The 13415-nt window shown below is 38.0% G+C and overlaps 1 long non-coding RNA gene across 1 annotated transcript in view; it reads left to right on the top strand.

The window, feature by feature from the left end:
* Positions 1 to 13021, top strand: part of LOC141547784 (uncharacterized) — a 53134-nt gene extending 40113 nt beyond the window's left edge. The window contains exons 3-4 of the long non-coding RNA XR_012483623.1: positions 5739 to 5884; positions 12324 to 13021. This is a non-coding gene — a long non-coding RNA (uncharacterized LOC141547784). The remainder of the gene's footprint in view (positions 1 to 5738; positions 5885 to 12323) is intronic.
* The last annotated feature ends 394 nt before the right edge of the window (positions 13022 to 13415 follow it).

Below are 13415 nucleotides of genomic sequence, written 5' to 3'. Positions count from 1 at the left end.
TTTTCAATTAATTTTTCATTTAACTTCTAGAGTTCCTAAGTAAATCATCATATCATCTCCAAAGATCAATGATTTTATTTCTCCTTTTGTTGTGCTACTTTGTTTATCTTATGTGCCTATCTTTTCTATAGTATTAGACTTTGGTGGCTTTTTTAATAATAGCTTTTTCATTTTCAAAATACATGAAAAGATAGTTTTCAACATTCACCCTTGCAAAACCTTGTGTTCCATATTTTTCTCCCTCTCTCCCCACCAACCTCTCTCTCCTAAACAGCAAGTAATCCTACATAGGTTAAATATATACAGTTCTTCTAAACATATTTCCACATTTATCACGCTAACATGAGACTTTGCTAAATGTTTTGCTAAAATATCTATTACGCTCCCTTTATACCAATTTAGCAAACCATTCAAAAAAAGAAATAAAGTTTTATCCTGTTTATGATGAAATCAAGCTGGGTTTTTCTAATAATAATCTCTTTTTCTAGATTTGCACTAAGCATCTTATTTATCTTTTTGGTTTTTAAAAATATCATTTACTCTTGACATATGATATTTCTCCATGAAGATAAAAAAAATGAATCTATTTTAATCTTACAAAAGCAAGGAAGTCTTTCCCTTCCTTTTCTTCTCTTCCTTCATGAGGAAAGGAGAATCTTTCCATCCTAACTCTGATGCCTGATTCTTGGAACTCAGTACAAATTTTTTATGGCAGTATCAATATGACCTAGCATTGCAGCTTCCTTAGGGCTATGTGACTTCTATCTAATTAATTGTGTGTGTGTGTGTGTGTGTGTGTGTGTATGTGTACCTGCTTTTGCTTTTTGCTTGAGGAGAGCTAATACAGCTCTGAAAAATTAGTGAGTTTAAAAGAAACAGCATTTTTGCTGCTAAATCGAGAGGGTGAGACCAGGTTCAGCTCTGTTTTAGAAACTGGAATAGTAGCTTTTGCTTTCTTTTAATGTCATCTCTTCTCTGCTTGATTCCTATTTCTTTAAAAGAGTTCAGTTTTACCAAACTGGACTTGCACATCATGTCTTGAGGCTGTTGTTAGTCTGAGACTTTATATGCCCCTTTTTGAATTCTAAAACCACCTGATAAGATACTGCGTCTGTATCTGTCTGCTTTTCAGGGAGAAATCCCGGAGCTGGTGAGGTGGCTTTCATCTCTGACTGATAAAGCTCTATGTTTATCTAGCACTGGTCATACTGAAGTCATCCAGGCAATTACACATTGTGCCTTTCACCCAGATCGATTGCTCCTGCCTCTCTTCCCTCTGTGTTCATTCACCAGGAATTTAAGAAATGAAGTGCAGAGTCCTAGGATGGAAAGATGAAAAATATTTCTAGATCTGGGAACCTGTGGAATGAACAGGTTTCTCAGATGTCCTTCCACCTTCATTTTATTTTATTTTACCAAGAACCCTGCAGCTTCCTGAGAGTCTCATCTGGGTGGAATCACAGTAATTCCCTCCCACCTGATGGATAATTTCCTGCATTTCACATGGAAGGCAATCTGGTGAACACTACTTCCTTTCTCCCCAGCCAAATTGTTTCATAATTCTCCAGTGAGTTTATCCAGCTCAGAAGCATCGGGCTCTGCTTTTTGCTATGCTAATATTTTGGTAGGACTTTCCTCCCAAGGATGTGACTCAGAAATCTCTCAAAGTGTTTCCTTTGGTTCTATTTTCTCTTGTGTAGGTTCTATGTGGAAGCATTTAACCTCCCAGATTCTGTGGAGTCTTTTGGAAGCTCTAGTCTTGAACTGGGCCCTGTGGGGCTGAAGATCTAGACTTCAGTCTCCATAGAGATTTTTTTTGAGGATGAAGGGAGTGATGCTTTTCCTGCCCAGTGGTTTATATCAAGACCTTAGAGAGTTATCATGAAGTGAGATGAGCAAGTCTGTAGTCAAGTCACAGAATAAACAAATTTCAAACACAGATGGGATTATAGCTAAGACCATGTTGTCCAGTTGCAGGAAGCAACTGAGGCCCTGAGGAGGCGAATGAACCACGCAAGGTGATCCTGTGAGTTAGTGGCAAGGGAGAGAATAGAACATTCACTGACACCCTTAGGAAACCCTACAAGGAAAAAACTATTCTTATAGTGGTTGGTTGTTGTTGTGGGCCCTTCATTCTTGTGAATGTGACATCAGGAGGGTGAGGACTTGACTCAAAAGTGAATTGGATTTAAGTGAGGCAGAACTGCTCAAGGTCATTGTCATTCTTTCCAGAGCCATCTGGATCCGGGGGCAAGACATAGGTCAGGATGAGGGGAGATGGCTCCAGATGCAAGGGGAGACCCTGGCCTACCAGGAATGAGGAAGCGGGTAAATAGTTAGCATTTTAGACAACGATGGAATTTATATCTCCAATCCTAACTGGGATGGTATCTCTCTCATAGCTTCAGTTTGGTTGGGGACTTTTTAGGGTCACTCTCCCAAACACCACCAAAGAAGGATCTAATCCTTAATTGTGAGTGAAAAGAAAATTTTTTTTGTACTTGAGATGAAACTAGATAACATTTTACAGGAGGAGACAGGGAAACCAAAATTCCATAGGTAAAAAATTCTGGCCCAGGGCAATCTTTGAAAGCTTCCTTTATTAAGTCTAGGTTTTATTCTTTTTCTCTGCATTCACCTGAAAGATTGTAAGCATTTATAGGCAGGTCCCAATCAAAAGAGTCCAGAAGTTCACCTTCTGAAAGGAAGTCTTTAAAATGCAAGTATAAATGGTGTGGTTTCTCTCCTCCCCCCCCCCCAACCCAGGATGGCTTTCGAGGCATTTTGAGAGTCTAAATGTCAAGGCTTGGACAAGGGGCTTGGACTAAAGATGGATGAAGAGTTATTCAGCACTAAAATGTGACTTTCTCTGATTATCAAGAGAATGCTAATTTACTCGACTCGTGTGTTAAAAGACATGGTCTAAAAGCTGTCAGAAGATAAGAAACAGACTTCTTGAAAACTGTCCTGTGTTAACCTCAGGAAATAGTGCTGAAGGGTTCTGATAATTCCATGCTACGGATATTTAATAAGTACCTACTGTATACAAAGTATTCTGCTCATTACTGCCCCAGCAACCTAGGACAGGCTTGTGAAAAATGATCCTTGAAAGAAATCAAAGATTCTAGGAGGCAGACAAGAGAAGGGAGCTGCTTCTGGGGAGGGAGAGGCAACTGCAGAGGTGCAGAAAAATGGAAGATGGAGTTTGGAGAACAACCACCAAGCCCTTTTGACTGGAACGTAGAGTGAGTAAAGGAGCCCAAATTAGTACGCAGATGGGAACTAAATTGTATGGTGCTTTGAATGCCAGCTGAAGCATTTTTTTTATTTTAGGCATTAGGGAACCTTTGAAGATTCTTAAGCAAAACAGTGAGTGGGTACCACTCGTGTGGCCAATGCTATGCTGTTGGAGATTACTTTGGTAGATGGGTGAAGGATGGACTGGAGAGGAAAGAGACCTGAGTCAGGGAAGCCAGTTAGGTGGCCTTGAGGGGGAGCAGGAATGTGAGATCTGTTGTTACCATAAATAGAATATGAAAATCATCGATTTCTAAATACTCTAAATCTGAGGGTCTTTGCTTTATTTAAGCCACTCAAAAAGCACTGAATTGGAAAAAAATAGATGGAAAAGATATTCTCTGTCATTATTCCTACATAATCATTCACTCCTAACTTAACCTGTTAGGAAATTTGGATAGCTTACTCCCCATATGGCTTTGGGCAAAGCATGCAATCTCCATGAAGTGAGATGACCTTCAAAACTCCTTCCAGTCTAACTTCTAGGTTCCCCCTGATCTGGATCAAGATCAGCATCCAACTAAAAATATGCCCTAATCAGAGCCCTATGAACCACCACACAAACAATCTCATACCAAGTAACACTAGCAATCACCTGTCACCTACACATAAGACCACACTATCCACCACGGACCTGAGCTGGACAGTCTGAATCCCTGAGAGATGCCACACCCAAAGAATCACTGAAGAGATAGGTCAGTCACTGATCTAAGGGATATCACTCCCAGCAAAGCCCTGAGGGGCCAGAAAGTATCTTTCATTCTCCAAACATTCACCTCCTGTACCCTGAACCCTGTACCATGTTTTCATCAGCACATACCAGACTCGAAGCCACTTCTACTCATCTCATAGATGTTGGGCTTATTTTAGGGTGAACCTAGACCACCCAGCCCAAATCGACTCTATTTTTGCCTTAGAGAAGAAATAGCCTTCTATATCTATATTAAACCATTCTCCTCTGGGTCCTTTTTATCAGGACTTTATCTGTACAAGACACCTGAGTTTTCTCAAAACTAGGTTTTCATGATTAAGAAAAAATAATGAATTGCTTTACATTCTCTTCTAGTCAGCACCTGACCTGTCAAAAATCACCACTTTGTTTAACATTTTTAGAAGTTCTATAAGACCTAGGGTCCTATCTGAGTTTACTGCTAAGTAAGTGGCTTTTGTCTTTGGTATGTGCTGGGGCAGACGTGGGAGAAGGGACATTATCCATTTGGAGGAATGTCTGATGCGGAAAAAGGGTAGACTGACTCATCCTCTCTCTCCAATGTAGTGAAGAACTTAAAATGCAGACAGAAACTTATATTTTCTAGTACAGTCAATGTAGAAACTTGTTTTGTTGGGCTAAATATGCTTATATTGAGGGATTTGTTTGGGAAGGATTTTTCTTTTGCTGTTGTTGTTTAATAAGGATGGGAGTAGTGAGAGGGACAGATGGTAAATGAATATAAAAGTTTAAAATATTTTAAATAAATTATTTTTTAAAATAAAATTTAAACATTTAATGCATTTAAAAAAATAAAAGTTTGAATAAATAAATTTATATTTTAGTATTAATTAACTAAAAGATTCCTTTAAAGGAAGAGAAGTGGGATTAGACTGATCAGGTGCAAAGACTAAAGGATAACAGAAAATCAGAGTACTTCTCTGATGCCCATGGAATTGAAAAGATTGAAAGGAAGACCATCCCTTAAAGAAGGCACAGTTGTCTGGGTGCTGTATCCCTGGAGAGTGTCCTCATGGAGATGGTAGTTCCTACAAAGCATATGGTAGTGAAAAGGTGACTTTCTGTAGAATTATAAACCTTTAGGGAGGAAGGACCTCAGTCAAGTAGAATATTTCTAAGTATTTAGTCAGCACTTGATATTATTTGTTTAATAAATGCCTACAAAAATTTTAAAACACTTTAATGTTGCTAAAATTCATACCATCAGAGTAAATAATACTGTTAGACATCTCAAATTTAATGTGTCCAAAGGAGAACTCATTATTAAGCATTGTCTAATTTTATGCTCACAATGGCCCTGTGAGGGAGATGTAATTATCATCTCTATTTTACAGATAAGAAAATTGAGGTTCCCCATTTTGGGGAGATACAGAAATTAAGACATGGTTTTGATGGTCCTCTGTGGAGTTAAATTTTTTAAAACAATAATAACAATAGTTAAGATTTCTATGGTGCTTTGAAGTTTGTAAAATACTTCACACATGATATCTTTGATCTTCACAGCAACCCTGAGAAGGAGGTGTAAAGTTATCCCCACTTTATAGATGGGGAAATACAGATGTTGTGACTTGCCCAGGTTCACATAGCTAATATGTGTCTGACGTTAGATTTGAACACAGATATTCTTGACTCTAATTCAGCCTTCTAAGCACTGTACTACCTAGCTTTTAAACCAAATGTATACAAAAATCTTCCCTCTGTCTTTTCTCAGAGGAAGATTACTTCCCTTCCTGAAGTCAACAGAGCAATTCCCGATATCTTTATCTACCTACCCATCTGTTAATATTTATTGAGCACTTCCTACACACACACCAGTGGGATACGCCTCTGCAGGAGATGCTCCATCTAGACTGGAAGGTAAGAGGGACATTTCAGCAAATAAACAATACTTCAAGTCAATGTTTTTATGAACAATCGGTTTGGATTTTCCTTCAGACCATGCAGATCCCAACTGCTCTGTGAGGTAACAGATATTCTCCAGGAGCTGTTAAGGAGGAAAAAATAAATCACTCTGCAGCTAATCTGGAAAGGAGCCCCTCTGAACTTGACTTGGTTAACTCTTGAACAATACATATAATTCTTGCCTGGATCCACACTGCAAGATTCTCTAGCATGGTTTGACACCTATCATGTACCAAGATCTTGATCAATATTGTCCCATTTAATCTTAACAACCCAGGCAGGTAGCTGCTGTTGTGATCTCCATTTGGCTGTTGAAACTAAAGTGGGCAGAACTTATATGCCTTTTTGAGGGTCACACAGTTAAGCAGCTTCTGAGGTCTTCCTGGCTGAAGGGCCAGCACTCAATCTACTGTACCACCTAGTTCCCAGCGAGGAAATACATTGGGCTAGAGCTTGAGTTCTACTAGGGTAGTCTGTGAAATGTTCAGGTCACCCTCATGACGTCAGAGTAAATAATGCTGCTAGGTATTTCCACCTAGATGTCCCACAGGCATTTAAACTCAATGTGTCCAAAAAAGAACTCATTATCTCATCCTTCTCCTTCCCCAAACCCACCTCTTATTCACACTTTCCTTCACCAAAAGTTAAGGCTACCACCAGACAACCAGTCACCCAGGTTCATGTTCTTCTCTGCCCACTCCATCCAATAAGTTGCCAAGCCTTATTAATGCTCTCACATCTGCCCCTTTCTCTCCATCCACATGGCCAGTCTCTGTTTTTTTTTCTTATTTTGCTGAGGCATTTGGGGTCAAATAATTTGCCCAGGGTCACACAGCTAGGAAGTGTTAAATATCTAAGGCTAGATTTGAACTCAGGTCCCCTTGACTTCAGGGCTGGTGCTCTGTTCACTGCACCACCTAGCTGCCCCTGGTTTTTTAATAGTATAAAACGTGAGTATTTTGCACACTTCAATTTCACATCAATTATTTAATTTGATTTTAGGTTAAAAGATACTTTCTTCACTCTTTTGAATATATTGAAGATGTATGTTATAAAGGAAAATTACCTGAATTATTTAAGTAGCAATCTAGTCAGACTCCTTGATTCCAATCTCTCCCTTCGCCAAGCCAGCCTCCATATAGCTGCAAAATAACCTTCCTAAAGCACAGGATGGTTGTGGGAGGACCTTGGGCTTCTGCTATGCATTCTCCTAGAACTTTGTAATTTGCAGGGTCATATTCTGGGATATTCATTCCTCAGGAAGCTGCAGGGAACCTTCACTGTTCAGAGTTAGCACCCTTGGCTAAAGGCACCCAAAAGGTAAACACTAGTGAGGCTCTTCGATGTAAAAGAACAGCACAGTGAGCAGAAATACACTGATCCTTTCATAGACCCTTTACTGGGATCAAGCAATCTAGGAGCGCTATTAACATTCATTCTGAGTCAGTCGGGGGCCAAACCATGAACAAGTGTGAAGCACTTTACAAACTTTGAAGCATGATACAAATCTTAGCTATTCTTTTTTATTTTACTTCACAGAGGGCAATATCTTACCTATCCTTAATCACTGAAGGTTCATCGCCTCAGTCAAACCTGAACTGTTAAAGACCTTAGGTCTTTAAAAAGGCCAGGGTCTCCCACTGCATCCAGAGCCATCTCCAGTCCTCCTGATGTATGTCTGAACACTGGACCCAGATGGCTCAAGAGGAGAAAAGGCTGACGTGGCCCAGCCCTCCCTCACTGAAATAGAATTCACTTGCATGTCATGGCAACATCTCCCTGATATCATGGTCGCCTTTGAGAAGGAAGGACAAAGCACAGCTTTGGGCTCTAGCATCATGGCGGATGTAAACCTTCAGTTTGGTTCAGTCATTTGAAGGGGAACTGTGAGTTCTAATGGGAGATTATAGATTTAGAACTGAGGTCATCAGGTCCAGTCCTTTCATTTTACAAACGAGGTCCTGAGGCTCCCAGAGATTAAATAACTTGTCCAGGCTCACATAAGTATCTGAGGAGAAATACAAACTAAGCTTCCTGATTCCAAATCCTGCACTTTAGCCCCTGTACCAGGCTGCCTCTCCACACCTCCCACATTGTTCAGGAAACCTTTCCCAAGCCCGTCTTCCCTTTGTGGATTACTTCCAATTTATCCTGTACATAGCTTGTTTGCACATAGTTGTTTGAATGTTGTCTCCTCCATTCAACTGTAACATATTCTTCAAGGAGCTCTGTCCACTGCACCAACTAGCTGCCCCTCAGTGTCTCAATTTTATAGAATAGTAAGCCAGGGTTCAGAAAGAAGGATTTTCCCTAAAGTAACACAAGTAATAAATGGTAGAATTAGGATCCAAACCCATCCCCCTCAGGCCTAGAGCACTTTTCAGTGTACCATGCTGAGAAAGAAACACACACACACACACACACACTGAGGAAAGACTGAGAGAGGACAGAGACAGAGAAGAAGAGACACAGAGAAACAGAGAAAGACACACACAGAGAAGGACAGAGAGACAGAGACAGATAGGCAGAGAAAGGATATAAAGATAGAAAAGGTGAGAGATACAGAGAGAGACATGGAGGGGGGAGACAGAGACAGAAAGACAGAGACAGGAACAGAGAGATGAAGAGAGACAGAAAAAGTGAGGTGGGGGAGGAGAAAGAGAAAAAGGGAGAGAGGAGAAAAAGACAGAGACAGAGAAGACACATTGAGAGAGGAGAGACAGAGAGAAAATCATATTAAAGTTAGAAATTCAGGGTTCAGTCTTATCTATGCAGACCAAATGCAAAATGTCAATAAGTGTGAAAAATGCTTTGTTAGTAATAATAAATGTAAATTAAAATAACTCGATAATATCATTACTAATTACCAATTAAATAACGATTGACAAAGTTGGAGGGACTTTGGGTACATAGTCACAGTAATATAGTGTTGTTGGAACTGTGAATTGGTCCTGACATTCCAGAAATCAATTTAGATTTATGAGAGAACAGGTACTAAAATATTTCATCCCTTTGCCTCAGGAATCCTGACATTGGGCACAAGATGAAAGATAAAAAGATATAGATCAAAGGGTTCACGATAACACTTTTTATATTAGTGAAAAAAATAGCAATAAATTTGGTATGCACTTACTGGATAATGGTAGAAATAAATTATGGTAAAAGAATGCAATAATATATTTCATTGTAAAAAATAATAACTATGCAGATTAAGACAAACATGGAAAAGCTTATAAAAGCCAGTGCCAAAGAAAGAACACAGAACCAAGAAACCATATATAACATGTCTTTAATAACAAAAAGAAAACCATCACTAAAAGATAAAAACAATTTAGATTTTATACAATGCCTACTCATAGTTCAGAAAAGTGACGATGAAATACATTTCTTTCCTTTTGGAAGAGAGGAGATAGATAATGGATGTACCTTGGGCCTTTACTGATTTGCTATGATTTTTGTTGCTTTTTTTTTTTAAGAAAGGGTGATATTTATTGAGAAATGAATAAGTACCAACAAGAAGTACCAAGAAAACATTCATCAATAAATAAAATATATGATAAATAATCCTAGAAGGAGGAAAAACATTAATTCACTAACCAGGGACAATTTGTCCTTCCATTTGTTTATTGAACAAAAAGCCCTGGGCTGGGAAATAGGAAATTATCTCTAGTTCCTTTACAAACTAGTTGTTTGACTTTGGATACATCTCTTGGTCTCAGTTTCCTTATCTTGGATCCAATGACCTCTAAGGTACCTTCCTACTCAGATATGTCATCATGCCTTGAAATGTTCTTTTGAATAGTAATAACAATAATGATAGCCAGCATTTACCTAGCACTTTATGGCTGCAAAGTGCTTTACATATATAAATCCTTTTTAAGTTTCTTTTTTATTATGAAGTTAACAATCATCAATAAACACAAACATTCCAATATACAAAGAACAAGAAAGAAGACTTTATAGGAACCTATGAACTTCTGTCAAGAACCATTTTTAAACTATTAAATTTAACAAAGTAACAACAAAATTACCAATTGTCTCTTTCTGAATATTCTTTATCTTTGCCTTTTAAAATGTCTTATTAATGCTCATTTCTTTTTTTCCTTTTGCTTCTCTATCCTTACCTACTAATTCATTCCAAATAAATATAATTAAGGCATATCAAATCAGCACAATTTGGCCTTGAGTTATTGAAAGCCACAAGAGGAGCACACAAGTACTACTCAGCTGGAAATGCTTCAAGCCCAGACTCAGCCCATCATTTATTATTTATTTATCATCTATTTTAGTAGGAGTCAAAATTTCTTTATTTTTTGATTAAAGCTTTTTATTTTCAAAACATATGCATAATTTTCAACACTCATCTTTGCAAAATCTCGTGTTCCAATATTTTTTTCTCCCTTCCTTCTCCCCATCCCCTCCTCTAGATGGCAAGTAATCCAATATGTTAAACATGTGTAATTCTTCTATACATATTTTCACTAATATCTTTCTGCACAAGAAAAATTAGATCAAAAAGGGAAAAAATGAGAAAGAAAACAAAATGCAAGCAGACAATAACAAAAAGAGTGAAAATATATGTTGTGATTCACACTCAGTCCCCTTGGTCCTCTCTCTGGCTCTCTCCATCACAAGGCCTGAATCATTTTTCTTTTGAAAAGAATCACATCCATCAGAATTGATCATCATATAATCTTCTTGTTACTGTGAACAATGATCTCCTGGTTCTGCTCATTTCATTCAGCATCAGTTCCTGTAACTCTCCCCAGGTCTCTCTGAGATCATCCTGTTGGTCATTTTTAATAGAACAATAATATTCCATAACATTCATATACTATAACTTATTCTCCAACTGATGGTGTGCCATCATTTAAGGACCAACCTAGCTGCTGTTTGAAGAGATTCCCTAACAGACTGGCCAGGGGGTGATGAATTTTTTGACCACAGAAAGCCAGAAAATCCTCCTCCAAAGGACCCTTGGTGAAAGGCTCCCTGATGAACTAATAGATGTTTAAAATACTGAAGTACAAGGTCTTTTCCAGCTTGACTGTGGGACAAGAGTCATCTGAATCAAATATTTACATATTACTTAGTATAGACTACCTGCTGTGGGGGATATCAAGATAAATCAAAACTTATAAACTTTGCCTGGAGCAGAAGAAGGTCAGAGTAGTGTGTGAACACTCTTGCCTGAGTGAGGTGCATATTGGGGAGGGGTTGTGTTTGTGCATGTGAAGGGGAGTTGTTGGATGGAAAATGGAGAGAGTTATTGTAAAGAGCATAAAGAGAGGAGAAAGGGAAAGAGATGCTTTAGAAAATACACTGTTTCCTTTTGATTTTGCTGTTGGCCATCCCCCCCATATGCCTTATTCTTTTTTTCTTAACCTTTTTGAGATTAGACATCCTGGAGCCTGCAGTTAAGTACATGATACTTTTTAAGCTGACTAGGTTGGAAGTTAAATCCATCCCCATATTTCTAAACAACTTGGAACAGTAACATCTTCCACATGTCAGACCAGTAGCTGTGATTTAATGCCTGTTGCTCTCCTGGGAAGAGAGTGTCCAGGGCTCACCACATCCAGGAACTAGAAAGGGCTGAGATGGATTGTCAGTGGCAATTTAGAATTTAATTGGTTAAATTGGTATTTTTTAGGCAGGATTGGAAGCACATTGCAAATTCTTTCTATGGTTTTTAAAAGAGATCCAGGATTCAGTTAAAACATTAGACTATGTTTGATGAATAGATGGATGGATGGATGGACAGAACTGAGGACAGAGTTTATAGAATTAAGCCATGTCTATTATGAAAGGAATTTTTCAGTTAACATCTTCCATAAAATCATACCACAGTGTCATTTTGACTCATAACAAATCCTCACTTGGTGTAGTATCCTATCTGTCCATTAGTTTAAAAGTTAAAATGTCTGTGTTCTAGTCCAGCTTTGCCTTCAACTAGTTGTATGATCTTAGAAAAATTATTCCTCTTTTCAGTACTTGAGTTTTCTTACCCATAAAATGAGTGAATTAGACTAAATAACCTATAAAGCAGTTTCTAGTTCCAAAATTCTATGATTTTAAAAAGAATCACAATTGGGGGGGTTCTAAAACAAGATTCTACTCTTTTTCTGTGTCATAACCTCCTTTGCCAGTCTGGCAAAATCTAAGAATCTCTTCCCAGAATAGTGTTTTTAAATTTATAAAATATAATACATAAGATTATGAAGGAAAACAATTATATTGAATTAAAGGTGTAATTTTTCTTCCCATCTAATTATCCATATACTATAGCCATCCTCCACCTCCAGAAAAAGAACCTCTGGTCTAAAATCTCCTGGCCAAAGTTTTGACATAACCTACACTTCTTAACTATCCATCTCTCCATCTATTTCTACAGTTCCCATGAAGGAAACTCAACTGAGGAGAATTGAAGTCCTGGATGGTGTGCAGCAGTATTCCTACACTGTGGCGGCATGTATCTAATGGAAGCTCTTGAGGTCTTGCAAAGTGATAAACAACAGCTGCAGCACCTCTCTTAATCTAAATTAATAATGGAACATGCATTTGTCATGAAGGCAAACACATGTCTGCACAACCAGAAAATTCAGAAAGATGGCCCCGTGAGCAATTCTTATCAGTAGGGGGAGAGGGCAGAGATAGGGTTTGTCAATTATCTTGGGACCCATGCACAGAGGATCTGGTCTACAACCTGCCTTAGGATGTGTAAGTTTTGTACACAGATGTGTCAAGAAGAGTCCAAAAGAAGAGTTTAAAACACACGGAGAAGAGATTTTGGGATTCTCCCAAAGAGCATAGGGACAAAACACATCTTTTGGAATTGCTCAGCAGCTGCTGTGCTCAGGCATTGGTGACATAGTTCTGTCTATATGAGTGCACATGTGGCTATCAGAAATGTGATTCTTTTTAACAAAGATATTGGAGTTTATAGATCTGAATGAGTGTTATCCCTATAAAGAGGTCATATAAATAGGCTCAATCTTGCTCAATCTACTTTTGGAATGTCTCTTATATAACTACTCTTAGAGCTTATAGTACATTTTAAAAGAAATCTATGAAAATGTAAGAGGTGGAGTTGATATTTGGAAAAACCCAGATTTCATCTAATCAGTTGTGAACAGAACTAAGGAAGTCTGAGTGCAATTTGAAACATAATTATTTCACTTTCTTTCATTTTCTTGCTTTTTTTTTTTTTTTTTTTTTGGCAACGTGGCTAATATGGAAAAATGTTTTGCAAGATTTCACGTGTATAATTGATATCATATTTTGCCTTTCTCAATGTGTGGAAGAGGGGCAGAAGTGGGAAGAGAATTCAGAACTCAAAAAAAACCTTTAAATAAATCTGAAAAATTAATAATAAATTACATTTTAAAAATTAAGTCATGAACAAAGGAATTGATGAAACTAAATGATGAAAAAAAAATGAAAGCTAATTAGGGTTAAGAACAGAGCCATGACTAAAAAGTATTAA

Source organism: Sminthopsis crassicaudata, chromosome 6 (assembly GCF_048593235.1).
Source record: "Sminthopsis crassicaudata isolate SCR6 chromosome 6, ASM4859323v1, whole genome shotgun sequence".
In the NCBI taxonomy this organism is placed as follows: Eukaryota; Metazoa; Chordata; class Mammalia; order Dasyuromorphia; family Dasyuridae; genus Sminthopsis; species Sminthopsis crassicaudata.
Note: the sequence above shows the minus strand (reverse complement) of the source record. Positions and strands in the feature narration are given on the sequence as shown.